Source organism: Microtus ochrogaster, unplaced genomic scaffold (genome assembly GCF_000317375.1).
Source record: "Microtus ochrogaster isolate Prairie Vole_2 unplaced genomic scaffold, MicOch1.0 UNK30, whole genome shotgun sequence".
Lineage (NCBI taxonomy): Eukaryota > Metazoa > Chordata > Mammalia > Rodentia > Cricetidae > Microtus > Microtus ochrogaster.
Genome location: NW_004949128.1, coordinates 2,170,258 through 2,197,959, shown reverse-complemented (window position 1 = coordinate 2,197,959; position 27,702 = coordinate 2,170,258). Strand labels below are relative to the sequence as shown.

The following is a 27,702-nucleotide window of genomic DNA, read 5'->3' as shown; positions in this document are numbered from 1 at the left end:
ACCACCACCACCACCACCACCACCACCACCAGGACCCGCACCAGCAGGACCAGGACCACCAGGACCACCACCACCACCATCAATCACCATTGCCATCACCCCTCTCCTTCACTCCGTCACTATTACTGTCTCTGAAGATCCTGCACACCACTGTGTCAAGTAGCATGCTTATCATCACCACCATTCCCCATCTCACTATGCTTACCGTTGTTCTGCCTTTCCTTTTGAGACAGGGCCTCATCCAACCCAGGCTGGCCTCAAGCTAACTCTACAGCTGAGGGCAACCTTGAATTTCTGATCCTTCCGCCTTCACTTTTTTTAATGCGGAGCTTACAGACACCTACCACTACACTGGTTTATGCAAACGGGCTTCCTGCATTCTAGGAGAGTCTTCTGGGAAAGTCAACTGAGCTATGTCTCCAGTTCCGTCCTCACAGAGAAAGAAGTTTAAAGAAGTCCCCCCCCCCCCTCTCTCTGTACATGTGTGGGTCAGAGGACACCTTTAGGTATCATTTTTAGGAATGCCATCCTTTGAGACAGGGTCTCTCACTGGTCTGGAGCTCACCACTTAGGAGACACTTCTGGCCCTAGACCTCTATACCTGTTTGTCCCAGCCTCCCCAGCTCTGAGATTACAAGCCATGCACTACTCTGCTGGTATTTTTACACTGGTTCTGGGGGTAGAACTCAGGTCTTTACACGTTCATAAGGGAGCCATCTCTCTGATCTTGTTCCTCACCGTTTTGCATTTATCATCTAGCAAATAGCTGGGCTGGAAGCAGGAATGACATGTAAGCCGTGTCTCAATTACAAGCCTTTGTAACTTTCCTCCTGTCTCACGAACCCCACAACCCCAGGCTGTCGCCACATGCTCTTTGTAGCATGGTGTTAGTACCAACATCAGTCTGTCCCCTCACTCAGAAACCACCCAGGGCCTAAGAGGTTTGAGACAGTTGGACTGTCTGCTGGCCAGCTCTGGAGACCTGCTGAATCAAGACCAAAGCCAATTAGCATGGGAAATGTGCCAGCTTCTCTTGCAGGCCCCAAGAGACAGTCTGGCTTTCTCGCTGGTGAGAACTTCCTACAGGCAGAGTGCTCAACCCTGCAGGGGACTCTCCAGAAAGAGTGACCTGTCTGTCTACTAGGATCACAAAGTCAGCGAATGAGCAGATGAGGAAGAAATGGAAAAGACGGGGGAAGGGTGAGGAGCGCAGAGAACAAGGGGTCAGGGCAGTGACCGAAGAATGGGCAAGAAACTAGGCAAGACTGGCTCAGGGTTTCATGAGAAGGGAGGCTTAGGCTATGGTGTCGGGGGTGACCAGCTGAGATCATTGTTACAAAAGCATCAAAGGAACACTGCATCTTTTCCACTTTCAGATGACATTGACTTACAGCATTTTTTTGAAACAAGCTTTCCCCTTTTGGGCAGGGGGTTATATAGCATGGAGGCTAAGAGGGCAGGCTCTAGATCATTCTGCTTCAGTTTCACCATTCACCAGTGGATTCAGAGCACATTATTTAATCTCTTCAAGCTTTGTGTGTCCCCCCACCCCCTACAAGTATAGAAAAGATGGGGCGTGTTCAGAGCAGTATGGTTATAGATTTGTCCTGTATAGAATGGGGTTCATATGTTACCAGTCTCACATAGTTCTCACAAGGGTTAAGGAAGGATGTCTGTAGAGTAGCAAGTGTGATGACTAGCAAGCACATCGTCATTTAAGATGCTTTCGTCTGCTGCCAAATCGTCTACTCAAAACAACTTTCAAATGCAAATATGGCGATCTTGTGTGAGCCGAGATTGAAGGAGATCCTGTCTCTAAAGTTGGTTAGGTTAGTGATGTTTTTAAGAACCTGGGTTTGAGCTGGAGAGATAGCTTAGGGATGAATACTTGAGAAGACTTGAGTTCAAGTCCCCAGAACTCATGTAAATCTTGGTGCATTGGGGTCATAACAGCTGCAAGACAGGAGACATCTGGATGCTTGCAGGTCAGCTAACCTGGTACACACAGTGACAAACAACACAGAGACCCATTTCAATAAGGTGGAAGGTGAACACAAACACTTGAGGCTGGCTTCTGAACACCATATGTGGTACATGCATACACACACACACACACACACACACACACACACACACACATGAATATGCACATACACCACACTCACATATATACACATCACACTTATAAACACAGAGGGAGCCTGTGCACCCCCTCCCCCATTTCTATTTTGCAGTCCTGAGTTTCAGCCACCCACCCTTAGCTGGAAATGGGATGTTCACATGAGTCTTGGGTGTGGCTTCTAGATATGGTTCTATGAAGTGGAATAGGCAGGATGTCTCCTTTAGTACTCTATTTCATAGGGAATAAGATCCTAACCACAAATATCTTCCTGTGTCTCATCGACTAGAGCTGGGTCACATGCTTATTCTAACCTATCACCGGCAAGAGACCTTTGAGCAATAGTGCTCACCCTGGAATTAGCGGTGGCCATCACTTCACCAGAGGTTGTGTGGAGGGAGGTTGGAGGCCTAAACAAAACTGATGTGCTCTTAGGAAATTGATTAGGATACGACTCCTGTCTAGAGACATGATAGAAGTCTCTACAATCAATAAATACAACCAATAAAGCAATAAGTGATCGCTTGTAAGGTGCCTTTGAAGACAGTATTTTATATTTATAAAGACTTTTATTGAGGCTGCCGGACTAACTCAGGGACTGGAGTGTTAGTGACACTTCTACACGGATAAATAGAATGGTGGAAATGACAGTGGCTTCCTCTCAGTCTTTTCATAAGCCATCCCCTGTATCTTGTCACATTTCCCCACAGAGTTGGAGAAAAAAAGCACATTTAATTTTATCTGCACCACATTTAATAATTTAAAGGAGGAGTTTTCCTATATCACCTCAAGAATGTGGTTTATGTTTAATCCGGGACTAGTATTGCACAACTGTAGCTCTAGCTACTCAGGAAACCAGCACAGGAGGATGGCTTGAGTCTGAGGTCAGCTTGGCAGCGCCGGGACCTCTTCACCCCTTGTCGACAACAGAGGCAGCCTCTTCGAAAGCAAGCACCAAATCAGTATCTGCCCTGGGTGGTGACCATCTTGAAAAATGCATCAAACGTACCCTCTGCAGAGGCTTTGTCCACGGCTTCTTTCAAATATAGCTGTTGCTTTTTCTTTCAGGGTCTTATTCTACCTTATTGTACACAACTTGTGCAGAAGACTTCCAAGAAATAGAAATGACAGGCTTTTGGCAAGCAATTGCCGGGAATGCACAGCACTTCTGCGTTCAGTCTGTCGAGTACTCTCAGGCTGTATTTTACCTATTGTATTCTTATTCAGATTTTATTTTGAAAATGGAAGAGACTTTCATATGTGGATAGCATAATTAATGTACACAGATTTTTTTAAAATGATATTCCAGAGGATAGCAAGGTTTCCTACTAATTAAATCTTCCTGTCTGCCAGTTCTGTTATTGTCTGTGAAATAGTTTCATCCCCCTTTGAAATAGAGACTCAGATTTTAGGCAGGCCCTAAGAAGGTGGTCTTAACACGGTGGCATTGTTTATAGGAGATCCTCTGGTTGCCGATTTTGTTGACATCATTGGTTTCTGTCTGGGGCAGGAATATGAGTCTCTGTGATTTGTAGTGATACTTCATTTATATTTTAATAAATAAAACCTGCCTGAAGTTCAGAACATAAAACAGCCATACTGATCAACCTTACAGACCATACAGTGGTGACACACACCTTTAATCCCAGTAGCCACACTAGTTTACCATAGAAATCGGGCAATAGTGGTACATGCCTTTAATCCCAGCACTAGAGAGGAATATAAGATGAGAGGAGACAGCTCTTGGATATAGTCTCATTCTGAGATTCCTGGAGGCAAGATCACCATTTCAGACTGAGAGACAGGTAAGAGCCAGCGGCTGGCTGTTTTGCTTTTCTGAACTTCAGGCTGAACTATGTTTATTAAAATACAAATGAAATATCGCTACAGTGATTTGCCTTTTCTCCAATACTACAACTTTAGACATTGATGCTGTTGCATCTATGAGTATGTAGGGAAGTGTTGCCCTTGCATCGAGAAGGAGAGCCATGGTGAGGCTGTTTTGTACAATGGGTGATGTCATCATTATTTTATTGGTATAACAAATGCTCTTTCAGGTTAGAGCAAAAATTCACTGTATAAAAGATATTTCAGTTTACGACACAATGCGCTGATTTTCACTTATGTTTAAGCTAAGTGAAGTCAATATAAAGTAGTTTATTTTAAACATTAGTTGTCTAGTTCTAGACTGCAAGCCACACAGTTCACCAGCTAACTACTCTCTGTATTTCTTGACCTGTTTTAATAATTGTTAATAGTAAAAACAATTGTTGAGGTGGTTTATTTTATTTTATTTTTTTTGAGACAGGGTTTCTCTGTAGCTTTGGAGACTATCCTGGAACTAGCTCTTGTAGACCAGGTTGGCCTCAAACTCACAGAGATCCACCTGCCTCTGTTTCCCAAGTGCTGAATTGTTGAGTTTTTTTTAAAGATTTATTTATTTGTTATATACAGCATGTTTTCCTGCACACCAGAAGAGGGCATCAGATCTCATTACAGATGGTTGTGAGCCATCATGTGGTTGCCGGGAATTGAACTCAGGACCTCTGGAAAAGCAGTCAGTGCTCTTAACCTCTGAGCCATCTCTCCAGCTCCTGAATTGTTGAGTTTTTAAAGTGTGTATGTGTGTCTGTCTCTCTGTATGTGGGTATGTGCATGTCAGGTGCCTGAGAAGTCAGGAGAGAAAGCCAGATCCCCTGGGACTGGAGTTTCAGGTGAGCCATCAGCACTCAAGCCAGGGGTATGTTACGATTATACAAGAATCTCTTTCCTTGAAAGTCTGTGTGGTTTACCAGCACATGATTTAATAAGAGCTAGTGAGATGACTCAGTTGAAAAGGGTGCTTTCCATTCACGCCTGGCAACCCTAGTTGGGAACCTAAGTTGGCTGGAAGCCAAGTTGAAGGTGGAAGCAGAGAACAGGGAACTTGATGGATTTGAAACTATTTCAGAAATCTGTAGTACAATCCATGCCTCTTTTCTCGTTGAATTATTATTATTGCGTTTCAGCTAGCTTCTGAGGTATGATCAGTGTTCTTATTATAACACCCATTTATTTTACATGCAGTAGAGTTCCTTTTCTAATGATAAAGTGAAATTAATGCATCTCAGTTCATCTCTTATGCTAACATCTTCCGAGTTCAGATTGATCTTGGTCCTAATCAGACAGGGTGACAGCGCATGAAGCAGAAGATAACACAAGTTGTTAGACTGTATTGGGAATTAAAAAACTTCATCTAAGGCCCCAGACTTAGAGACCATTGTGATGAGGAGTCTGGTCTCACAGCGTAACAGCACCTATGGCTAATTCTTAAACTGTACCGTAATAATTACAGCCGATAGGTATTGGCCAGATTTGGACTCCAGCATACAATTTGCCAGCCCCAGGCTACTGCACAGGTCTAGTTTCATCCAGAGGATCTTTGGTAGATTTAGAAACAGAAGTTACACAAAGAACATCTTTCATACCCATTTTCTGAATCAAATTTTTCACGATCAAATACGCAGTTACATTTGCTAGTGACAGAAATATTTAAGTGTTTTGATACTTGGCCCTTAAAGCATTGTATTTTAAGCTACTTTTACAGTTAGATGTAAAGTTATATGTTACATGCTACATGTTTTAGTACATTGAAATATGACCACCAACAATGCTTAAAGTAACCTGTTAGTCATTCATTTTTAATTTTCCACACCCATTTTACAGTATTGATGAGTTAACCACTCATGGAACATATAAGTGGTCAGTAGCTTTCTTATGTTTATATAAATGTATGTGGAAGTTTCAGGCTTTTGATCTTTGTATTAATGCTTTTTTTGGGGGGGGCGGGTTGAGTCTGCATCCCAGTTGAAAACTTGTTATATAGCTGAGGATGACCTTGAACACCTGTTACTCCTGCTCCCCCTGCCTGCTTTATACAGTGCTGGGGATCAAATCTAGGGCCTCCTGCATGCTAGGCTGCACTCTTTCCGCTGAGCCAAATCCTCAGACCCCTGTATTTATGCTTTCCAGCTTTCTATGGGATATGTCATGGAGGTATTTCCAAACTAGTAAATATAACTTACAGATTTCCTGTAAGATATATATTATGCATGATAATGGATTGAGCTGTTTTTTTTTGTTTTGAACAATGCAGTTTAAGCTTATAAAAATGTTCTTTGCTCCTACATGTGATACTGTTGTGGACAATTATAAACCTACAATAATATATTTGTGTTCCTACTTATATAATAGTTCTCTAGGTAAGGTAATATTAGTCTATCATCCACAGATGCCTTTGGTTTCTGTCAATATTGTGAAATTGCCCTTTAATATTTCCCTGGGCTAACTCAGAGCAGGGGTGGAATGACAGTGCTAATTTCAATAAACTGGTGTTGGCTAGTTTTCAGCAGCCTTTTAAACACTAGTTAACCTAATTGGTGAAATACCATTTTTAAAACTTAAGCCTAATTTGAACGTTACATGACCATGATTGTATAGAATTCAATGGTTCTTTGGGTTATTCATGATAGAAGTAGAACTTGCATTCTTTCTTCAAGAACTATCCAGATTTTTAGAACTAAAAACCACTAAGCGTTTCCAAATTTAGCCCTTCTTCATGAACCCTCCAAATATACATTATGATTATGAGTTTCTCTTTCATCTTTGATATCATTTTAGAGCCTTACAGATAATCTCATATGCACTTTATCCAGGTTGACTTGCTCTCTGCGCTCCTCTCCCATCTCTTCCTTTCCTCCTTCCCTCCCCTTTCCTTTCCTCTTCTTTCTCTTTATACACGTCACTTTGTTTTCTGATCTATATATTAGCTGAAGATACGATGTTCATATTGGCCATTGTCTTACTGTGTGTATTTTCTAAAAGCTTGTGTATGCCCTCTAAACCTGGTTGAAAATGTAAGACCATCAATAATTTAAAAGTATGCCCTCCACAGTGTCTGCATTTACACGTCACTATTTGTTTTAGTCTTTTCTTTCTTACATTCATTCTTCCCTTACATGGGATCAAGCAGCCTCTGCAGAAGCCATGTATTTTTCATGTTAATCAGAATCAACTCTGTAGACAGTCTTTGTCTTAGATGGCTTTGGTGCTTTGAGAAGTGACACCTTTCAGGTTTTGAGATGCCTCAGTTCCTGATTATTTTTCCCTGTGAAAGAATTGACAAAATGTTTTTGTGGTAGAAATACTTGAGATCAAATGTGTGCTATCTTCAATAAAATTGCTTGTTTTAATATATATATTGTAATATATATATTAATATATATATATATATGTGAATTGCCCAAACTGGTATAATCCTTGCTATGTAGCCCGGTCTGGCCTCAAACTCCCATGATCCAAGTGCTGGAATACAGATATTGGGAATTACATTCCTGGCTACTATTTTATTATTAGTATTATAATGTTTCTGCCTTGGACTGTGTCTTAGTTTCATTTCCTGTTGCTTTGATAAAATACTCTGAGGAGTATCAGCTTAGTAAGGACACTTAGGTTTGGCTTAGGCTTTCAGGTGATAGTCCATCCTAGCAGGGAAAGTCACACCAGCAGGGTATTGATGGGACTGGTCACATGGCCTCCATTATCAGAACAAAGCAGAATGGTATTCAACTTGCTTTCTCTAGTTGTAGGCAGTCCACGATCCCGCCTAAGGAATGGCGCCACACATAACGGGTGTGCCTTCCTACCTTGGTTAGGGCAATCATGATAATCCCTCTTAAATACGGTTATATAAGGCTTATCACTCAGGTAATTCTAGATTTTTATCAAATTGATAGCTAACACTATCACAGATGGCTTGCTTTTCAATCTCTTTTCACTTTCAAAAGTCCGTGATTCGGATCTTACTCAGAGTTCTCAGTGTGGGTTGGGCTAATTTTGGTCCCTGCCTCTTCTGATGAGAAAAGACTCAAAATGTACCATTTTTGCTTCCAAGTTTCTTATCCCCTTAGAAATACCTCATGTGGAATAGCCAAGCACTCAAGAAACAGCCAAAGGGAATTAATTTTAAGATTCCAACATCTGCCACTCACACCAGTGTCTTGTGTAACTGAGCTGGTAATACCATGGGCTACATGAAAAAACATCTTTCCCCACCTTTGTGTGAAAATCTACCCCAAAGATGTCAAGCTGACCCTTAAGTAGTTCTGGTTGTAAAAGCATGTATTTGAACATTTGTAGCTCACTGAACTAGTTCCTCCATGTTCTATGAACACAGATTGTATGGTTAACACATTTCTTTCTTTTTTTGAAATTACTTTTTGTATTTTGAAGAAGGATCAATGCGGATGGCTTGATGAAAAACCATTCCCATTTTTGGATAGAAACCCTAAACATGATAGCATGTCACTTGAGAGTTAGATAAGTACTTCTCAGTTATATGGGACAACTGATTTGTTTTTGGTATCCCACCCTGAGATAAACTAAGATCCACACTGATAATTGAATCGATTTTTTTCTTTTTAATTTATCATTGGCATTTGGCCACAGGGAAGACTGTCTGGTGAGCAGATGGCTCAGACCACGTCTGTCAGCTGCTGCCAGCCCAGTCAAACACAGAGAACCTCATCATCTTTTGTGCAAGAGGCCAGAGGCACCCAGAAAGGGATGTTTGGCTTTGAGGGGAGATGTGAGCCTATTGCCTCATCGCTGAGATAACATTTTTCTCTTAGGGTCAGGTCAGGCCCCTGCTCTCTGATGTCATAAACTTCGAGGCAAGCGGCAGAAGGTCAACATAATGGGAGTGCTCTCCAGAATCAACCAGGAAGTCTCTGGAATCTGGCAGAGCGAATTATAAGTCATCGAGTAAGGCATTCATCACACTCTTCTGAGAAATAAATTCCACTCGCTTCATCAGCGAACCATGGGCTTTAAAACAAGGAGTGACTTTGGAGGTTATGTGTTTGAATGCTTTTGTAGCCAAGTCCACTGAGTGTGCCTGATTCGTGTCCCACTGAAGGGGCTCTGAGGCAGAGGTTCTGTTTGTTTTATATTCCCATGGGCCTTCCAGGAGACCTGGTAAGAGAATATATTGGAGCTGAATGCTGGCTCTAGCTAAAAGTCTTCAACCATGAGGGAGGTAAGGATTGCCTTAATTGCGTCCCATTCTTGGATGGTATATCAGAGATACTTTTGTAAGCTACACTTTCTGAGTCTTGCTTCCTAGTCCAACCCCAAAGATATCCCTCCAAAGTTCTGAGGAAAAGAGGATATGGTAAGAAATTGCATGTGTGTGTCAAATATAAGAATCCTAACACTAGTAGGCAAGACTCTGATAATACAAAGAAACTCTGCTTGGGGGGGACTGATAGAAGGGGGGTCTTGTAAGGTTGGAAGTGGAGGTCAGAGAAGATTCAGAAGGGACTGGGAGAGAAGCCACTCATCAGACAAGGCTTTTGTAGTTACAGCATCCATTCATCTTGACTTGGGTCAAGAGAAACAATAGCAAGGTGATGGTAACACTTGTCTTTAATTCCAGCACTTGGGAGGCAGAGGCAGGTGGATCTTGGTGATTTTGAGGCTAGCCTAGTCTACAAAGTAAGTTCCAGGATAGCCAGGGCTGTTATACAGAGAAACCCTGTCTCAAAAAACCAGAGAGGAGAGAGAGCGAGAGAGAGAGAGAGAGCGAGCGAGAGAGAGAGAGAGACCCTAAAATCAACAGTGGCTGAAGAGAATATTATTAGTATTCACTAAGGAAGTGGCCATGGGAATGAGATCAACTAGTCTATTTTTCTGCAATGTTGATTTGTCATTCCTCATTTCAGCTCAGGGACCTTGACACTGTCAGCTACCCAACATTCCTCTTCGTCAGCGTGTCTGCGTTTTGGACTCTCCCTCTTTCTCCTGATTAGAGTTAAGATCTGTTCATTGCAATGAAATCATCCCGTTATCCCTTTTACCAACTAGCTAGTAATTGCAAGATAAACATATCCTCAAGGAGCAGCTTGGCAGCGTAAGGAGATGGAGACGTGCAGCCGCCAATTCCTCGCTGTTCAGCGGCTTGGATACTGCCAAGCATACAGCTGTATGCTCAGACTACTGAGCCATGGAAACATCAGTAGTAAATGCCTGGTGCCTCGCTGCAGGTGGAAGGCACAGATGGTTAGCTGTCATGACACTTGTCCTTGTCAAAAATCACTGTTCTCTTTCTTGTCTCAGTATGACCCGTGCTAGCATAAAGAGGGCTCAGGGAACTGGCACAGCTGGGAAGCGATGCCACCCAGGGCCTAGCTGGCTGTGTGATGATGCTTAGGTTCTTTCTTTCGTTTCTTCCAAGCCAGTTTCCTTGCCTATAAAATAGCAAAACCATACATAGCAACCAAAGATGTAGAAGTAACAATGGAACAACCAGAAAGATGCTCCAGGGTCGAAACCTGCATGCCCACTGATTTCCATTTTCTTCACTTTCGGTCCTGCAGGTACTTCTGTGAGATTCCAAAAGTTTGAGGAAGCTTTTGGTGTTTTAGTGACAGTGTAACTAGCAATGTCCAAGGCACCATCCAGTCTATAAATCTAGTAATTTCTTTGATGCACACTGTAATGCACCCTGTCATGAGAGCAACCACATAGTTTATAAATCTAGGAAGGTAGGTTGTGGCTGGGTTTTGTGTTCAGTGTTTGCTGACTGGATCTTCTGTTTCTGGGGAACACTAGGATCTATGACAAGATGCTAAAGGGCTATAACAAGTCCAGAAGAATATGGTCCAAGAAGAGGGGATCCTGGGGGGATCTCCAGGTTGCCTGTGGCCATCAGTAAAGCTTTCCAGGGCTCTGTAGCTCCTGAGTCTAAATATGAGAAGCACAAGAGGTCTGGACACAAGTTCTCAGCACCCACAGTTCATGCTGGATTTGCTAAAGGCAAGTGCTCCTTTGACCTAAGATCCAGTTACAATAATCCCCTGAACCATTTACAATACTAGAACTAAAAAGTACATTTTAGTAAAACTCAAACATAGAGTATGACACCTGAAATCTCTGCAATCAAGAGGCTCAGACAGGAGGTTCTTGAGTTAGGAGTCAGCCTGGATGATGCCGTGAGACTGTCTTAAAGCAGTTTCTGTAAGAAAGATCTCTTCTGTCATACAGCTCCCCTCAGTCTCTCCTCTCCTATAACACCACCGTCCTTGTTCTCCAGGCGCAGTCTTGTGCCTTTTCTGGGTTGTTCTTCCTCACCGCCCTGGTCTAGGCATAGTCTGGCCAGAAAATTAGTTCCTCTTGCCTGGAACGAGGAGCCTCTGTTATTGAGATCTGGGTGAACACGCAGCAGTGTGCGGATATGGCTTTTGGAGAGCTGCCATGTTGGGCAATGAGCAGTAGAGGAAGGCAGCATTCCAAGAGAGGGACACACAGAGTTAGAGAACGGGACGGAGCTAGGAATGGGGAAGAGGGAGGGAGGTGTCGAGGAAGGGGGGGGTAGTTTTTTACACTTATCTCATTCCATAAGACCCTGTAATCAATCTACCTCCACAGAACTTCCTTTTCAGTTTGAGGCATCCTTCCATCAAACCTGAACTTTTCCCTCTGGAACAAGTCAGGACAGAGGTTTTCTTGTTTTTGTTTTTGTTTTTCTTCTGGCAACCAGCCAACCCTTAATTAAGACAAAAGACTTCAAGCAGTAAGTCATGGCACCAGCGCCCCTGAAAGAGCTCACTCTTCTCTTCATCCTTCCAACTGGTATTTATCTAACCCAAACTGGCTGGTACTGTGGGTACCAGCCCAGAGGATACAGTGATGAACAAATACATTCAGGGATTGGAAGTTTTGTCAAGTGTGAAATGGGTGAAAGTCTGCTTGAGTGAGGAGACAGCACAGTGGCTGTCACTGGCTATTTGAGAGGCGATGATAAGAAACGGAATTAGGGTTGGCCTCTCTCTTGCCAGAGGGCACGAGAAGGCTTATGGGTAGAGATGAAAAGGGTGGAGATTGAGAGTCAGTGCTCCCGGGAGTTTTGGCAGTGAGTAAAGATGGAGGAGGAGTGGTACAGTCTGGGTATTGTTGGACTATTCTCTATATATTCCTAAATGGAAAGCTTGTGTTTTCCTAGTGTGGTAGATATGGTACCTTTAAGAGGTGGCGCGTGGAGGAAGAATACTCTTTGTGGAAGCACTCATGGCATTCAATGACATTTCAGGAGAACGGGTTACAGAAGCTGCAGTGGAGCCCCCCATTCTGTTTTTTTCTTGCTTCTGTATGTGTACGCTCCATTGCCATCCACTACAGATAAGGTGACATACCACTAGCCAGACAACCACCGGTTGTCCTGCTCTCTGAACCTGTGAGGGACACCAGCCCCTATGTGTCACAGGCAATCCGCCTCCAGATTTCCATCCCAGTGGCAGGGAGCTGGCTGATGCCAACAGCTTGCCTTGGGCTCTGTGTTTTCTTCTACCCAGGACCGGAAGGACCGTTGTTCATTGAGTCTGAGGGGTACATGAAGCCTTTGATGAACATTGAGGTGAGAAGGTTGCTGTGACTCCGCCCCAAATTCCTGCATGGAGCTCACTGCAAGCCTGAGTGATTTCAGGCAGGTTGTGTAGCTCCTCTGGGGACAGGTTGTCACTTACGGATGCTGGGATATGACATAGGCTGGAGTTGTACAGTGTTCAGTGAAATCCTGGCTGAAAGAAGAAGGCCTCAGGAACCAAGGCCTTCTTGTTCTTCCCTTTTGGGAGAGACTCTGCTCTTCATGAAGTGTTGCTTTTTCAACCTCTGCCGCACCTCAGGGATTTTATTTGCTTTCAGCAACAATAGTCCCCAGAGATGCGAGAGAATGTGTCACCTTGCTCAGCACAAAGCAGTTCTGCAGAAAAGGTATTAGGAGGTAATAGGGAGTCTTAACTAACGGCTTCCATCCGGGATCTGTGTAAGAGGTGCTTCCTTAAATCGAAACAACCTGTCCCAAGAGGCAGAGGTACACACACACACACACACACACATGCACACACACGTGAGTTCACAATGGCCACACCTAAGTGGATGCTTATGGATGCGGTGAGAATGGACACCTCTGACTTCCAGGCCTGCCTAGACTCACTCTCCCCTGGTAATCAGGGAGATGGATGCAGAACTGGCTTGTGGGATGAGTCACAGAGGCCGCCAGGATGAAGGGCACGATTCAGCCTCTCTGGGGAGCTTTATTTATAGCTCTGACTGCTCAAGAGGGAGGCTGAAATCATTCCCAAGGAGTACCACCGATGAAGAGTGATCAGATAACCAAAAGATGTCACTCCCACTGCTGCATTCTCTTCCAGGCAGGCGCCTGTTGCTCTCGGAGCTGTGGCCCGGAGAAGTGCTGCGTCACTCCAGGGCTGCAGAGCTACAGGAGTAGCTGAGCTGACTGCTCCAGCTGCTCTTTCAGCAGCTGCCGAGTCTCTGTCCCCAGTGTCCAGGAAATCCCGATGCTAATCTGAGCAAATCTTCCCAACACCAAACAAACAGAAGCTTTCTAGGCTGACAGAGGCCACTGATCACGAAGGATGCTGTTTTGATTCAAAATGACACAGTCTAATCCTACATCCAGATGCCCCTACCTCTGTCATACTTCTGTAATAAATAGGACACCCGGCATGGCAAATATGCATCCAGGGATCTGTCTTTCTTTCCTGAGGGGGTGATGGCTCTTTGCTATGTTGTATGTGCATGTGTGCATGCGTGCATCCGTGTGTGTGTGGGGGGGTAGGCATGTATATGTGTGTACGTGTAGGCAGAGGCCAGAGAACAACCATGTTTCTCACTCACAGGCACCACTCACTTTATTTTTCGAGACAGGGCTTCTCATTGGCTTGAGACCTGGCAAGTAGGGTAGGCTAGTTGGCCAGAGGGTGCTTCTCCGTATCCTGGATGCTGGCATCACAAATATGTGCCACTATGCCCAACTTTTCTTTTATGTGGATTCTGGGGATTGAATTCAGATTTTTGTGCTTTTAAGGCAAGCACTTTGCTGGCTAAGCTAATTCCCTAGTCCTTTGTCTGATGTTGAAGGACGCTAGGAAATCAGGGAGGGAGGAGAAGAGGGCTGTTGAGCACCAAGTTCCTTGAGCAGGCTTTGGGTCTCATGCATGATGGCCCACAAGTTTCTAGGACTTTCTTGACACAGAGGTGGTGCTCAAGAGGTTAGCTGAGCTAGGGTGATCTTGTCAACTTCTTAGTTACAAAGACCTCATAGCTCCTGCTCTTAGGTAGGGTACATACTACAGAGAAGAGAATATTCTCCCAGGAGCCAGACGGTTCAGGGCTCTGACCCTGTCACTTCTGCCAGAAGGCCTTTGATAGGCTACCTAATCTCTCAAGCCTCATTTTATACGTGTATAAAATGGAGACTCATGGGTCTCTACTGCTTTTTGAGGATTGGTAAAGATTAGCAATGGTGTCAGCATGGTGGTTTACAGTGACATCTGCCACCTAAGAGGAGTGAGATGTCACCATCATCTAGTAACACTTTGGTTGAGTTGATTGACCTTGCTTGGCAGAACTTCAGGACTGCTATGAGGTCTGTTTGGAATTTTGCTTCCCACGCATTATGACAATATTAAATGTCAGCTTTATAGGATATACAATCACCAGGGGGACAAACTTCTGGGCAGTATTATGAGGCAGTTTCTAGACTAGGTTAACTGAGTCGAGAAGACTCACTCTGACTGGAATCGGGACCTGGGCTGAAGAAAAAAAAGGAAAGAGAGCTGAGCACCAGGGTTCACCTCTCTCTGTTTCTCCACTGTGGTTGCATTGTGACTAGGTACTTGAGGCTCCTGCCGCCATGCCTTCCTCACCGTGACAGACTACACTCTCACACTGTGGGTCCTAGTGAACCTTTCCTTCTTCAAGCTGCTTCCTTAAGTTCTTCTGTTTGTTGTCATAGCAATGAGAAAAGACTGCTCAGAATGTGAGTGCTCCTCCTAACTTGTTGGCTCAAGTGTACCATGAACTGTGTTCTGAATTGAGACATCTGGGCTTGACACCAGTTGCTCGGTGCAAACCTCAGGCTGTGACCTTGGACCATGATCTTGGCTGCTGGTCGTGAACATGACTTAGGCAACACTCGACTACTTACTCTGGACTCTTGATCCCAGTGGGTCACTCTGAGCTTGATGGCCCTGGCCTAGAGGTCACTCTGGCATTTGGTCTTGCCTGATAGTTTCCTTCTTTGATTCTGGGACCTAATGAAGTCACAGGATCCTGGTCACATCGGCTGAAGATACGTAAGTCCACTTATCTGTATTGCAAGACACACAATTTACCCCATGGGCCTTAAGGCTGTGCCCAAGGGAGGTAAGAAAACAAAGAGAGCCAGTTAATGAAGCTCAAGGAAAGGAGAGAATCAGGAGGCAAAACATAGCTACCTTTCCAGAAAAATCAGAATTTGTTTTATCTTAGAAGCCACTGGCTTGCTATCCAGTTGAAGCTGAAGCTATGTAGTCGAGCTTGATCTAGAACTTCCAATCCTCAGTCTCTATCTCTCTAGGGCTGAGATGACACCCATGTCTCACTATGTCTAGTTTATGTAGCTCGAGAGCCATACTCAGGGCGTTGTCTATGCTGGGTGAACAGTCTACCTACAGAGCCACATGCCTAGCTAGAGACTAGTCGCTGTAATGACACAATGCTAGTTATTTGTCAGCACGATTTCCAGAAGCCTTTATTTGGGCTCTTCCAAGACTGTGAAGAATGCGGTAGTTACTGAAAGCTCAGATTTGTGCTAGGCTGATCATGACTTGGCTACTCGCTGTCTTGGGCATCCTTGGGTGAGCTGCATCGCCTTTGGGTCCCTGCTGACAAAGAGGTGTTAGTATGGGACCTACCTTAGAGAGTCCATGAGAATGTTAAACAAGGTCAGGAATATAAGTGCCTGGGCACAGTGGGAAGTAAAGAACTAAGACTGGATGTCATTTGTGGCCCTCATGACAAAGCCATCAGGAAAATTTGATGAGATGAAGGACTGGAATCCTGGAAACTGAAGAGCATGGTGCTGACACAGGGCTCGGAAGCAGTTACTTTTTTTTTTTTTATTCAGTTTTTGGAATTTGATGGATGTGCTGTTGACTTGGGTGCATAGCAACCAGAGAGCCTGGGAGGGCTCCCTAGAGACAGCCCCCCGGGGTGACATTTCAGTCTGGTGCAGTGTGAAGGAAGTGGTTCAGACTGAGGCTTTCATGGCCCCAGGGCCTTGCATGGCCAGCAGCTATGCTGGCTCCTTCTGTGTTAGCAGGGTAACTTGATAAGGAGACATGTGACATGCCAGGTGCTGCAGCTTTAGACTGTACCTGTTTCCCAGGGTGCACAATACAGGGCCAGGGATTGAGCCCGGTGTGTGACTCAGTTCCATGGACTGTCATGTCTGCAGCATTTTCAGGCAAGCATTTTAAGCAGACAAGCTAACCTTCTGACCACAGCACTGAGTTTCAGGCCTACTCCAAAGGGCAATGTCTTCCATCCCTTGGGGGAAGAAAATGTGGAAAGTTCTAGAACTGAGTCAGAAGGGAGAGTTGCTTCCTACTGGCTGATACATGTGTGAAGGAAGAATCAGGCCCCACGGATTAAAAGGATAGTGGTCAAGTTCGTTGAAATACGATGAGAACCAGCAGTCCACATAGAAAGTCATATAAAAAGGACAAGGAATCCACACCTCTAACTCTGTAGACTTTCCCAACCACCATAGTCATAAGACACCCTATATGCCCACACCTTTCACAGATGCTAAGTGTCACGAACACCTGCCATCTTCCACATGCTCCTTTTCACCAAGATTGTACGTGTAGCCACGAGCTAAGGTAGAACAATCTGTTAGATCCAAGGAGGGATATTGTGTGCTTTCATTCAGACATCACAATCCGATTCTTATTTGCTAACCATTGGTTTGGGGATAGCCATATGATCCAATTCTGGCCAATAGGACCTGCTTTAGTCAAAGTCTCCTAGAATTTTCTAGAAAAAGAGAAAAGCATGGCAGGAGGAATTCTCTTCTTTTCTTTTGTATGCCACCATACATACATACATACATACATACATACATACATACATACATACAGATACAGTTTTTTTTCCCTCTTCCCCCTTTTTTTGCCAGCAGAGGAAAAAACCCGAAACATTATAGAGAACTAGATTCAGAGCAAGAATGTTGTCAAGTCCTGTTCTAACCTTTCAATCATCAATATGTAAACTTTTGTTAAATAAAGCATCGAAAATACATATTCACATCTACCCCAAAGCAGTTGAACTCATATGTGAGGAAACCTTTCTGTACTTGGCATTCCTTCTTTCCTTCTTTTCTTTCTTAATACCAAGGACTCAAACTCATATATCCATAGGGCCAGGACAATACCTGAAAATACATTAATACTAATTGGAGACTGTGCATCTCTTATACAAGGGCTGGCGCTTCTACTTGGCTTTAGCTGGTGGTGTCAATTCTGACTCAAGAATGCTATCCCACTGAGACCAGATGTTTTTAGTTTTTGGAAGAAGCTGGAAGCTATATTTTTGTGTGGTATCTCTCAGTTTTGAGGTGCATATTTAAGTGATGAAGAAAGAGGGACTATGGACACCAAACCACCACTTCCATGCACTGCTTGCCCAAGGCTTACACATCTGTATTTGGCTTTAGCTGCATAATTCCAGACCTGTGGACAGCCATCCTTTGCCATGCACTTATGCCCTGGTGACCCAAGCCTCCACAAACCAGAGTAGGTGGACTAGCGACAGTGGACTGAAGCTTGTGGAACCAGGAGCCCCACACAAAGCTTCTCTCTGTGTGAGCTGTCAGGCGTTTGCCACAGTGTTGCAAAGTGACTAACATGAGTAGGTTGGAGGGGACTTAGCCCCATCCTACTAGTCCTGTTACCAAATAACTGACAAGAAGAGCTTGTGGAAGGAAGGGATCCCTTTGGCTCCCAGTTGGAGGGTAGAGCCTGCCATGGAAGGGGAGGCAGGGCAGCAGAAACTTTAGGCAGCTGGTGCCATTGCCTCCACGGTCAGGAAGCAGGAAGAGACGAAAGCTCCTGCTCAGCCGTTTCTCCTTTGTATCCAGTCTGAGATCCCAGCCTATGGCATGGTGCCACCCCCCATTCAGGAGAGGTCTTCCCACCTCCATCAAGTGTCTCAGGAAAAGCCCTTATACAAACATCCAGAGGTGTGTTTACAGGGTGACTCCAAACCAAGTCAAGCTAGCAATGATGATGAACCACAGCCTCTGCAAAGCTAGGACGTTGAATGCTATTGCTAGGACTTTGGTGTTTCATACAGTTTTATCACTGAGGGGAAGACTCACGATATTTTTCTCACAGCATCCTTCTGAGTTTCGATCCATCCTAGTGAATGATCAGTTCTTTTCCAGAAAAGTGAAAATATCCCCGGGGAACGCAAGGACCCTACAGAAAGAGGCCTGCATTGAATAGCCATGTATGTCTATAGCATATTGGTGGGAAAGCTCAGCCAGGTCCCTCTAAAGAAGGCCTGGAGGCTATGGACATGTTAGCCCTTACCGAAATGAGTGTCCTGAGATCTAGGAACCTGGCTCCCTCCTGAGAAGAGCCAAGCAGGCTGACTAATTTTACCCTGCCAGTTATAAAGCTGGAGACCATCAGGTTTGCCTCTGGGCCACCAAATTAAGTCTTCAGAGCACTATGACGGAAGGTGTCAGAGAACAGCTAACATGAACTTCATAGGGAGAATCGTGTACAGCGGAGAGATGATCCCTGAGACATGAGTCACCACCAGCTTCGGGGAAAATGCCAATGATGCTGTGAATAATGGGTGCAGTTCTGGAATAGGACAGGTATTAGTCAATGGAGGAAGGGGTGCGGGGGTAGAGGAGGCCAGGCACACGCCTACAGAGCTTGTGGCCATATGATGGGATCTGAACGGTGAAGAAAGGAAGAGGATGTGCAGCAGGTGGTGGTGGTGGTGACTCCTTCCTGAAGGAAATAATGTCAGTTTGGACAGCTTCTAGAAGCTCTGCTGGGCTCTGGGTTTTTAATCATGATTGTAGGAGCTGGCAGGCGTCAGTGAATCTGAGCACTTCTGAAAGCATTCTGGGATCTTCAAATGGAACACTCTACAGAAGGTCAGGGACAACCTCAGCTACCTCTAGAGGGCAAGAAGGAGTTGCTAAGGAACACGAGAATGTGTCTGTATCAGCCACTTGTCCTTGTGGCAAGATAACTTAGAAAAGAATGTACAAAAGGAAAGATTTATTCTGACTCAGTTTCAGAGGCTTCAATCCACAGCCATTCACTTCTGTTGCTTGTGGGCCTTGCGTGGTGCGGCAGGGCATTGTGTTAAGGGGCCTGTGTTAAAGCAAACTGGCTCCCTCAGTGGTGTACAGGGGGGATGGGAGGAGGGAGAGAGGGAAGGAAAGAGAGGGAGACAGGGAGAGAGGCAGGGGACAAGCTCCCAAATGTCTCACTTCCTCCCTCTAGACTGGTGGTTCTCAACCTGTGGGTTGCAACCCCTTTGGGGGGGGGATGAACAATCCTTTGGAGGGGCCACGTATCAGATACTCTGCATGTCAGACATTTACATTATGATTCACAGCAATAGCAAAATTATAGTTATAAAGTAGCAATGACACAATTAATTTGATTGTTGAGGTCTCTACAACATGAGTAACCATCAAAGCATCTCAATACTAGGAAGGTTGATAGCCATGACTCTAGACCTCACCTCCTATAGTCCGATTAGGTACAAGTTCATCAACAGACATGTAAGAAGCCAGCAACGTCATGACGTAATCACTACTCAGTACTGCCACCGGAGGACAGAGCGCCCATTTTACATCTAAATCACAGTGTTTTCAATACCAGTGGGGAAATGCCACCAAAGGCAGTAAGCTGTTCTGGAGACACATTTTCTCACTCCAGAAGACAAAAGGTAAGGTCACACAAGTTGTTGGCTGCGTTTTCAGATATGCCAATCAGTACTTCGTGGTGATTTATTCTGGGGAGGGGGCAGCAAAGAATAACTGTCGAGAATATAAGTTTTGGCATCTGATGGTGTCTTCATTTGTTAGAGTGAATCAACCTGAAATATCATCCTAGTGATGAAAGCTGATGAAACCACCTCCACTGTGGTCGCCACCATAGCGGGCACTGTTTGTAACCATATGTGACTGGGGGTGGAGCGCGTCGTGCTAAGATGGGAGCCATGCCAATACCAAAGCCCGCTGTGAGCAGGGTTTGGCCTTAGGGACAGATGCCTAGAGGAAGGAGAGGAAGCAAGACTGGACAGAGGAAGAAGTTGAGACACCATCCTCGTTAGAGTTGTCTCGCAGTGGACCCAGGTAGCAAAGGTGTTATCAGTTACTGACCAGAGCCTGTATGAAATGGCCCCATTCTGGACAAGTCCCTGTCTGCAGGTGATAAGGCCAAATTCAAATGACCTAAGTGTTTGCTGTCAGCAATGCCAGCTGTGTATTTCTTTCTGAAAGGAGTTATGGGGGGGGGGAGGGTCACTATATCCTGTATAAAATCTATATCCACAATTCAGGGAGGACCTTTCTGCTAATTCTTCGTGAGGTTGTCTCCTAGCGCCTCGTGCTAATTCTTGACCACAGCTGTTGGATGATACTGGTGAAATTCTCATGATGGTTGACAACTGAGTTAACTATCGCAGCTGAGTGTTGACCTGGACTCTGAAGCCCAGTTTACCTGCACCTGAGATCTGCAGTATTGTCACACTCTCCTCGCCCAAATATCGTAGACAATGGTCCCCAAGTGTTTTTTACAGATCGCCTACTTTCATCTCCATGACAACACTATGAAGCCAAAACTGCTATTACTCCCTTTTGTAGATAAGAGGGATACTTACTGGACCAACTTTCTGGGGCAGAATGAAAATATCCGCTATTGCTATTCCAGGTTAGTTTTTGTCTGTTGGTCCGTCCGTCCATCCATCCATCCATCCATCCATCCATCCATCCATCCATCCATCCATCCATCCATCCATCATTACCCACTCATCCATCTGTCTGTACTTCCACCTATATGTGTGTATGTATGTGTATGTATGTATGTTTGTATGGGTGTGTATGTATGTATGTATTATGTTTGTGTGTGTATGTATGCATGTTTGTATGTGTGTGCGTATGTATGTATGTATGTTTGTGTATATATATATGTATCTTGTATGTATGTATGTATATATGTATGTATGTTTGTATGTGTGTATGCGTGTTTGGGTGTAAGTGTGTGCACACCGAGGTCAACCTCAGCTGTTGTTTCCCAGGAACTGTCCACCTTGGTTTCTTTTTGAAACAGGATCTTTCATTGGTCTAGAGATCACCAGTTTGTCTAGGTTGGCTGGCCAGTGACCCTCAGGGATCCCCCTTTCTGCCTCTCAGCTCTGCGATTACAAACATGCGCCAGCACTGTGGCTTTCTTTATGTGGGTTCTACATATCAATCTCACTCTTGTCCCCATTCCTATGTGGCAGACATGGTCATGATTTAGCTGTCTTTCTAGGGCATGTTTTTCATTTTGCCGAAGAAATACTGCAGATAGATAGTAAGTAGTGGTCAGTGCTTTTGATCTCAGTATCAAACGGGAAGAAAAGAGGAAACTTTACATAGTCTTAGTAACTGATCAGAAAAGACTTTCTGAGGAGACTGGCCATGATGTGGAGACAAGTTCTTGACAAGTCCACCTGCCACAGGAGCTGAGACTCCGGGTCTGGAGTCTAGCGGTGTCTTAACAGGGACGAAATGTGTCCCTTGCAGTCGGAGTGAGGGAAATACAAGAGGGAGGACCTGTAGAGTCACAGGGAGAGAACTCACCATCTGTGCTAGGTTGTGCTCTGTGTAATCACCCCAGACCGTCACCAGATACTTGTCAGTGAATTCTTGAAAACTTAGAAAACTTCAGCACAAAGAAAATAGATTTTGTTTGAAATAGCATCTATTAGTTCAGGCTGGCCTTGAGCTTACCATAGTCAAGAGTGTCCTTGAATTCTGATCCTCCAACCTCCACTTCTCAAGTGTTGAGATTACAGGCTTGCATCCATCATGCCTAGTTTATGTGGTGCTGGGAATCGAACCCAGGGCCTTGTGCATACTAGGTAAGCATCCGATCAATTGAGCCATACTCTTAACCCACACACAGATTTATTATGAAAAATAGAAAAAGGCCTGGTATTTTTGGGGACCTGGAATGAAGTGCTTAGGTAATAAGAGTCACCTCACACCACCAGGAAAAGGCAAGGATCTTGAGGACTGTTTGAGACTTTGCTGCACCACACAACTTGGGGTTCAAAGCATCATCACTGAAACTGCAAGAGTTTGGCAGAGAGTGAATGTCTATCCTTGGTAGCATCTCTGAGAGTCTGTACCTTCTAAGTCCAAGAGAAGCAGAGTAAGAAGACAGTTCATAAGGGCCAACCTTATACAAGCCATCCCTGGTCAGATATCCTTCAGGGCTGTCAGGGATAGCTTCCCTTTTTATGACTTATTTTATTGTAGTTTTATGATTTATTATATTGGTGTTTTGCCTGCATGTACGTCTGTGTGAAGGTGTTGGAAACCTTGGTACCAGTGTTACAGACAGTTGTGAACTGCCATGTGGGTGTTGGGAATTGAACCTGGGCCCTCTGGAAGAGAAGCCAGTGCTTTTGATCACTGAGCCATCTCTTCAGCCATGACAGTGAGAACTTTCAAAGCTGATCTCTAGGACTGCTCTTCTCATGGGCTGTTCCAGGAAACCTCTCTCTCTTCTGCCAGCCATCCCCAAGTTCCCACAGGAATCAACCCAGCCCAACTCTTTCAACAACAGAACCCCAGAATGAAGAATTTCTTTTTTTTTTTGCCTGGTCAAAACTCAATTACAAAAGCTATAGGATGTCTTTAAGAGAAATGTAACTCAGACTCGGGAAGAAATCTCTGTTCTGGAACTTTCTTGCTCTTGGTCTTAGGACAAAGCACTTATGTTTACTTCTCTGAAACAGTTTATATGTGTCCGTCACTATATCTATGACCAGATACAGGATAAGTAAAGTTATTATCTGTACGTATCTTTAGCAGCCCCGGATGGTGCTTGGAAGGCTATAGCTTTTGAGCGAACACAAAACTGCCCATGCTATTCCTGGGAAACTCACTGTGTCATGAATATGCCATTGAAAAGTCTTTAAAAAAAAGATAATTTGCCTGCTTATTAGAAACCCCTTCACACCTAGCTACCACCGTGGAAATAATTTAGTAAAATCAATTTCATTAAGGACTTCCTTTTTGAGAGTTCTCTTCGCGGCTAGCTGCCGCTGGGGCTGTTTGTGTTTTCATGTGTGGGCTTTAGGAAAGGAGTATTTATGCTTTATAAAGGAAGTTTAATTAGCACGCAGGAGTCAGAGGCAGCGCAGACGAGCTTATTGAAAGAGGAAATTTTTGGCCAAAGAGGAAGCGTTCTGAGTTTCTTTAAGCAGGAAACAAAAGCTGTCACCTTCAATAGTCCCTGGAATCACCAACTCTTTGGTGTCTTCCTAAGACTTCTGAGAAGTCACAGTGCAGTGGCAAAGGGTGTAGCTCTCTCCAGTGAGTCGAACATGAGACCCCAAGAGCAAGCCATAGAGTCAGACCATGACCGTGGGGATCCGTGACCATCGCGGCTACAAGCCACACATAAATGCACATTTCCTTTACCTCTCATGTAAAGCCTTCTCCCCTTCCAACTTAAATTTGTCTGCTTTACTCGGTGACTTTTTTTTCATAGTGCTACGAATGACCTAGGGCTTTATGATGCCACATCCCAGAAGACTGCATAAGGAAGAGAGAAAGACAAGAGATGGAGCCAAACTTACTAAGGAAACACAGACCAAAGAAAACATGAACAATTTCAAAAAGCGGATTCATCCTGGCTACGGCCAGCTGACAGTGTTGGACTCACCGAAGACGGACGTTTCAAGGTGAAGGCTGTTTCTGTGAGGATTCCTTAGATTTCTTGTTGTCACCAAGCTAAGGCCAACTCAGGTTAGGTCCCCAGAGATGACCAACAATGCCCACTATTCCCCAAATACTCCTCTTTGCCCCCGAAGTGAACTTTGGTGTTTAGGTTGCAGAAACAGCCCATCCTCCTGGTTAATGATTGGACAAAAGTATCGATGGGAGTAAGCTTGATCAGGATGATGGTTTCTTATCTTTTCTTTCTTTCTTTCTTTCTTTCTTTCTTTCTTTCTTTCTTTCTTTCTTTCTTTCTTTCTTTCTTTCTTTGGTTTTTTGAGACAAGGTTTCTCTGTGTATTTCTAGTTGTCCTGAAATTCACTCTGTAGAACAGACTGGCCTCAAATTCATAGAGATCCATCTGCCTCTGCCTTCCTGAGTGCTGGGACTAAAGGTGTGCACCACCACCGCCCGGCTGGATGATTGTTTCTTTAGTAGGTCCTGAGAAAATAGGACTTCATTGTTTCAGGGCCAGGGGTGATCTGGTTTGATGGGTAAAGAAGCCAATGACCAGAGAGCTGAAATGACTTGCCTAAAGTCACACATGACCAGCTAGATGGACATATGCCAATCACAGAGCAACATGTCCTGGGCATCTTGTCAATGAGCGTCAATCTCCTTGTTTAAGTAGAAGAAGTAACATTGTGTACTTTCTTCCCTTTCCTCTTTGTTTCTCCTTTGTTTTAATTTACTCCTCCTCTCTGCTTATTTTCTCTCTTCTTCTCCTCTCCTTCCCCCTCTTCCATCTCTCTCGAGACAGGTCTTGTGCAAACCAGACCGAAGGTGAGAATGACCTTGAACTCCTAATCTTCCTGTCTCTGCCCCCATGAGTTGGAATTGCAAGAGTACAACCAGCACAACTGACCAGTATTTCAATGGTTTTGGAGCTTATTGGATGTGAATTCTATTGCTGACCTCTTTACTCAATCAGAGCTACCCCAGGGGGTCAGGGCAGGCTGGCAAACCCCTGCAAAGCAAGGGTTGTACTGAAGATTAGAGGCTGCCAACAGTTACAGAGAGGTGGCACCTCAGTTCTTGGCATAAGTGTCTAAATGACAGGGATGGGAGTTTGTTTAAGAATGAACTCACAGAAACTGCAGCAGCACACACAAGATCTGCGCGGTTTAATTCAGATGGGATCACTGCACTGAGAGGGGAAGTGGACACGGGGTCCTACCTCTAATTGAGAAACTGTTTGCAATTGTTATTCACAGACAGAGGGAAAGTCAGCGTTCGCCGGTGGAGGGTCACAGTACCATATATCCAACACACTTCAGGGCAGGCTCCATTCCCAGGGGTAGATGGTTAATACAAAACACACTCCGTGGTATTTTGTTTTATTTTATTGTGGACTTTTTGTTCTGTTTTGGCATTTTCCTGTCTTTTGCTTGTTTGTTTGTTTGTTTGTTTTGTGTGTGTTGTGTAATAATCTTTTTGTATACTGTGAAGATGCATCTTTGCCTAGGTGTCTTTAATTAGCAGAATGGTCAATAGTTAGGGTAGGCAGGACTTCCAGGCAGAGAGAGAGAGAGAGAGAGAGAGAGAGAGAGAGAGAGAGAGAGAGAGAGATGCGGGGGAAGGGAGGGGGGAGAGATGAAGGAGCAAGAGAGATATCAAAGGACATGCAGAGGAAACATGAGGTGCATGATGAGAACTAAAAACTATGAGACAAAATGTAGATTAATATAAATGGGTTAATTTAAGTTATAAGAGCTAGTGGGAAAAACCCAAGGTATAGGCTAAGCTTTCATAATTGATAGTAAGTCTTGGTGTTGTTTTTTTTATGAACTATCAGCCCAAAGAAAAATTTGACTATGTGTGTATTTTGAAACATGTGTTTGGGTACATGTTTGCATGTGGAGGTGTATGGCGTGAGACAATGTGTGCATGTATGTGTATGTATATGTGTAGGTTCAAAGAACAACCTCAGGAATTCTCAAGTGTTCCCCCTCTCCCCACATAAGACAAAGCATCTAATTGGTTGGAACTCCCCAAGGCTGGGTGGTCCACAAGTCCCAGGGCTGCCTGAGTTGGCCTCCCCAGCATTACAGAGACACAACATCCTGGTTTTGTTCCCCACATGGGGTCTAGGGATTGCATTCAGATCCCTGCGGTGGCCTCCAACGTTACTGACTAGGTTGTCAGCCTGCCTCACTTGGCTCTCATCCATCAGCCATGGGATTCCGGGCAAGTCACTCAGCCCTCTCTTGCCTTGGGTTTCTCAACAACACAATAAAACCCGCTCTACTGATTCGCTGTAAAGGTCTGAGACTCAGAGCACAGTGCCTGGCACCGAGAAAGGGGATAAAGGAGGGAGCTGACACAGTACCATGTAGAGCCTGCTGGATGCAGAAGAGCCTGAGAACTCTACTTTTTAACCTGGCACGGCTACACTGGCAATTCACTTCATAAACACTCTTTTTTATTTCTTAGTTTATAGTATTTAATCTTCACTCTTTCATGTATGTCTTCACAATGGTTTTCACCTTTGTGTATTTCTTAGTAAGGTTTTAAGACCGCTGATTATGTTTCTCAGTTTATTACTGAGATAATCCAGCAAGAATACAGTCTATGACTATATTCTTCAGCCACATCTTATTTGCCTCTTCTCTTGTTCTGAAGGCTTTTCTGTTTTCTTTTGTCTTTATCGTCTATCCTTTTAATTATTGCTTATAATCTCCCATAGCTTTAACAACCTCTAAAATCTACAGACCCTAATAGTATCTTTTCTCTTTTTTTTTCATTCCCCCCCCCATCTGTTTCTACTCCCCGATGCATTCCATTTAGGAAAGGGCAGGTCTCCCTGAGTATCAACAAAACATAGCAGATCAAGTTGTAGTAAGATTCAGTACCTCCCCATGGATTAAGGCAGTACAAGGTGACCCAGTATGAAGAGTAGGGTCCCCAAAGCTAGTAAAGGACTCTAAGAGACAAATCCTGTTCTCACTGCACCAGCAGTATCTTAACCTTCCTTTTTTTTTTTTGACAACTTTACCCACAATATTTTTTTTTTAATTTTTTCGAGACAGGGTTTCTCCAATATTTTTTTTTCTCTTCAAATTTGATCTCATAATCGTTATCCTTAATGCCTAAATTCTCTCTCTCCTAATCTTATTAACTAAAATCCAAGTACACTCCATGTGATCCTTGGTTGTTTATACTTCAACAGTTATCAAAATCAAAGTGGTCCACTGCTATAGTTGATAAGTGAGAGATTTTCACAGTGGTCATAACAACTAACTGTGGCATAGAACACATTTTGAAAAGGATTTAGAGTTTAATCCCAGCACTTGGGAGGCAGAGGCAGGCAGATCTCTATGAGATTAACGTGAGCCTAGTCCACATGTTGAATTCCATGATGTCTAGAACTATATAGAGAGACACTGTCTCACCCTCCACCCCAAGAATGATAACAGAAAAATTCCCAGAGTTAGGAAAAGTGATGACAATCCAGATGTGGAAGATATTCAGGACACCAAACAGTCATAAGAGGGAAGTTTATGGCTCTAAGTGGCCACATTAAGAAATCATAGGTAGACGCAGTCGCGGCGGCACGCAGTCGCGGCGGCACGCAGTCGCGGCGGCACGCAGTCGCGGCGGCAGTGGAGCAACACAGCGCTGCAATCAAAAATAGGCTCTGGGGGACCGGCGGCGACAGAAGCAAGCGGCGGGGACC

General features: G+C 44.4%; 1 protein-coding gene across 1 annotated transcript in view; it reads right to left on the bottom strand.

Moving 5' to 3' along the window:
• Adra1b (adrenoceptor alpha 1B) overlaps window positions 1-24,100 on the bottom strand; it is a 117,806-nt gene extending 93,706 nt beyond the window's left edge. Inside the window, exon 1 of the mRNA XM_013354120.2 lies at window positions 23,974-24,100. The gene's annotated coding sequence lies outside the window, so the exon portion shown is untranslated. The remainder of the gene's footprint in view (window positions 1-23,973) is intronic.
• Window positions 24,101-27,702: the final 3,602 nt, after the last annotated feature.